General features: G+C 43.4%; 1 non-coding gene across 1 annotated transcript; it reads left to right on the top strand.

The window, feature by feature from the left end:
• The first annotated feature begins 2,231 nt into the window (after positions 1–2,231).
• On the top strand, positions 2,232–2,367 carry LOC115068984. Its single transcript, XR_003848342.1, has one exon. It is a non-coding gene; the product is annotated as a small nucleolar RNA SNORA42/SNORA80 family (small nucleolar RNA).
• Positions 2,368–3,951: the final 1,584 nt, after the last annotated feature.

Raw genomic sequence — 3,951 nt, 5'->3', positions numbered from 1 at the left:
ACCCGCAAATGCTTCTGCGTGCTCACTCTGTAGCAGGCACTGGTCTCAGGAGTTCTGTGCAGTATTTCATTGAACCTGTATAGGAACTGAACCAGTTCCAAGAACTGTCCCATTGTCCTGTCCACTTACAGGGAAAGTTCTAGAGTTGTCTGCCTAATGTTTCATTTTCTAATCCTTCTTCTGTTCTTCACACTCTAGTGCCTCTCCCCAGCCTCTACCCTTAGTCACCAGTCTCCTTCAAGCAGGCATCACATGTCACATCGCTACATATTTAAGTATGAACTTAACATTTTGGCAGCATTTGATAGGCTTGATTGTGTTCTCTGTTCTGTGCAGTCTGGAGAATGATCTAAGATACCCATGCTTTTGGTTTTGAATAAGTGAGTTTATTGAGTACATAGCAAGCCAAAGTAAAAGAATAAAGGGTGGGAGGAGAAGTGGAGAGAGAGAGAGAGAGAGAGAGAGAGAGAGAGAGAGAGAGAGAGAGAGATCATCAATTTGGACTCTCAAATATCCAGTAGAAATCAACTGGAGGAGCCCTTTAAGACAGATATCTAGAGTTTCAAATAGAGTTCTGGCAGAGCAGAGTCCCCTTGGGTGAGGTTTTCAAGTAAAAGACCAAATAGCAACAGATAGAGACAGCATCAAGTTAGGTGCTCACAATATCCAGCAAAAACTGGCTGCGGAAGTTGAGGTAATCCCCATGAGTTCCCAAATGAGCTTTCTCTTTGTGGATAGACTTCCCGTGGCTGGATTTCTGGCTTCTTTTTCCCATGGTAGGCATTTTTATATCATGAGATAAACAGGAGTAACCTCTGCTGGGAATGATTTATCTTCTAGCTCTTCTCAAGAGCACAATGTTGTTTGTTACTCTTGGGTTATTTTGTTTTCTCTGTTCCCTATCACAGAGCTGGGGAGTCCAGCCCAGACAATGGGCCTTAGATGGCACGTGACATAGACCTGCTTGGGTTTGAAGTGGGAAAAGGGCATCCCCACTTCCAGGGTTCAAACAGCATATGACAATTTACCAGTGTAATGCACATTTTATTTTCCTTGCATGCTTCTCTTCTCTGTGCTTCCAAACACCACACAGCTGCTCCAAGCAAGGACAATGCCAATGGTCATGTTAGAGTAGCAGCCCAACACCCCAGTATCTAGAAAGCCTGGTATGATCTAGCCTCTGCTTACCATCACCACATTCTCCTCTCCTGCCATCTCTGACCACTTCATGGTAGCCATGCAAGCCTCCTTTCTGTTCCTCAGACCCTCTGACCTTGGTGCTTTTGCACCTACTGCTTGTTCCATCTGAAAAGCTCTCCCACATCATCATAGGGTGAGTTCCTTCTTAAGTCTTCAGACTTCACTTCAAACCAGTGTCACTGCCTTCAAATGGCCTTTTCTGACCACTGCAACTTACCACCTGCTAGGGTCTGAGTACGTCCTCTGAGATCCATTCTCTGCAACCATTGCAACAGCCCTCCACAGCATAGCATGGTAAGTTTTCCAAAACATTAACATGGAATCCAATGGGACCAACACAACACACTGTCCACACAGGTGGGGCTGCAGCAGAGCTGAATTAGTCAGAGGAAAAAATAGGGAAAAGCCCCTCTAGGAAAAGGCAGACATGCTGCATGGAAGGTGGTGAGGGGGAATGTAAAGAGGCCAATAGATCAAGCAGGACTTGGGGCAGGATTGGGTCCTGGACCTTCCTTGTATCTTGCATATGAATTCTTCTAATGTCATTCCACAAATTCATGAATGCATCCTTCTTTTCTTTAAGCATTTCTCTCTTCTTCACGATGGCTAGGAACTTTGTCAATGATTAAGACAGCATTATATAAATAAATGACATTAGGAATCTGGGTAGTTATAAAAAATTCAGTAAGAGTGATAGCATTTCTTAGTATTAAACAAATCCCAAATACACGAAAGATTTAAATTTAAAAATCAGCATTCTTTTTAAAAATATTTTATTTATTATTTTTATTTTATGTGTATGAGTGTTATGTCTGCATGTAAGTAAGTGCACCCATGTCGCACAATGCCCGCAGAGGACAGAAGAGGCTGTCGGATGCCCTGGAACTGGAGTTATGGGCAGTTGTTAGCTGCCATGTGGGTGCTGGGATTTGAACTTGGGTCTTCTGCAAGAACAGTCAGTGTTCTTAACCGCTGAGCCATCTCTCCAACCCCCAAACAGCATTCTTATCCTTGTCTTACAGTCTCAGAGTGCAGAAGGTCTTTTAAGAATGACATTAAGCACCCTGGGCTTCTCATAGTGTCCCATGCTAAAGCAACCTGTGGCTCCAAACCATTGCCTGGCCTCTGTGCCTGTAGGCCGCTGGCATTGAAGTGGGTCCCACAGTTATGGGGGGAAAAAAAGAATGGCATTAAGGGGCTAGAGGGGTGGCTCAGGGGCTAAGAGAGCTTGTTGCTCTTGCAGAGGACCCAAGTTTGGTTCCCAGCACCCATGCCAGGCAGTTCACAACTTCCTGTAGCTCCAGGGAATCTTATGCCCTCTTCTGGACTGTGAGAGACAGGCTTGAGCCTAGGGTGAAAGTCTTATTGACAGCCATACAGCAGGCCCGAGGCAACGGCCCAACCGCTGGAGCCACAAGGAATGCCTTTTGGCATTTGCTCCCATTGGCAGATCATGAGACTGATGCCTAGAGCTCGCCACACCACTCCCTAATCACCACCCTTGGAATCCAAATTGCAACACTTAGATATTGCAACAGTCAGGGTCATGTGGTTTCCAGGAATCCAGGCTCTGTAATCTGAAACCCAGTATGCTAATGAGGCATCCTACTTGTTGTGCTGTGATTGGACCACTACCCCATATAAGCTTGTGCCTTCCTGCAATAAAGCAGATCTGTGTCATTGAACCTGGTCTCCTGCATCTGAATGTGGTGATGCTGGTACAGACTCCTCACCAGCCCTGGGGTCCGGACTGTATGACTGATCTGAGGAACTAAAAGAGCAGGAGAGTGGCCATAGCTGGAGGAGAGCAGCCACAGCCAGCAACCACACTGGACTCCACACATACCTGCACATATCACACACACACACACACACACACACACACACACACAAATAAAAATTTAAAATTTTATAAAAGGAGCTGGGAATGGTGGCACACATCTTTAACCCCAGCACTCAGGAGATAGAGGAGGCAGATCTCTGTGAGATTGAGGCCAGCCTGGTCTACATAGCAAGCTCCAGGCCAGCTGGGGCTACAGAGAGTCCCTGTCTCCAAAAAACTGTATAAAAAGAATTGCATAAAACCCAGAACCCATAGAAAAAAAGGTCAACATGCTACAAAGACTTATATGACTACAAAATATATAAATTCCACAATGGATTATAAACTATAAGCTTATGAAATTTGATACATAAAAGAGATACAAATAGATACATCAAATTAGGGAAGGTATTTGCAACATGCCTGACAGAGGAAAGCTGTAAATCCTGTAAACAAAAGATGTGGAGAAAGTTTACAGAAAAGGAAATTTAGCTGAATTTTAAACAAAAAGATATTCAACCTTATATGTAATAAAATAATTGCAAATTAAACCTATGAGATATACTTTTCACCAGTAAGACTAATAAATACTAGTGTGTTTACTATCAAGCTGGGCATGGTGCTGCATACTTGCAATCTCAGTACTTGGGAGGAGGAGGCAGGAGGATCAAGAGTTCAGGGTCAGCCTTGGTGATATAAGAGGGTCAAAGCCAACCTGAGTTACCTGAGACCCTGCTTTAAAAGATAAATTTTAATATTTAATACTGAATTAATGAGGCAGAAATAAGTATTATACTTTTAAGTTTATAAATAGGAATAAATTAGGCACAATTTGGTAATGACTTTTGAAATTAAAATGTTTATATTATTTGGCTTGGAAGGTTCATTTCTGGTCATTTACTCTGTAGATGTGCTGGCATGTTTTACAA

The sequence above is a fragment of the Nannospalax galili genome, unplaced genomic scaffold, assembly GCF_000622305.1.
Source record: "Nannospalax galili isolate Female #2095 unplaced genomic scaffold, S.galili_v1.0 scaffold429, whole genome shotgun sequence".
Taxonomy (NCBI): Eukaryota; Metazoa; Chordata; class Mammalia; order Rodentia; family Spalacidae; genus Nannospalax; species Nannospalax galili.
This window is presented reverse-complemented; position numbering and strand designations above follow the sequence as displayed.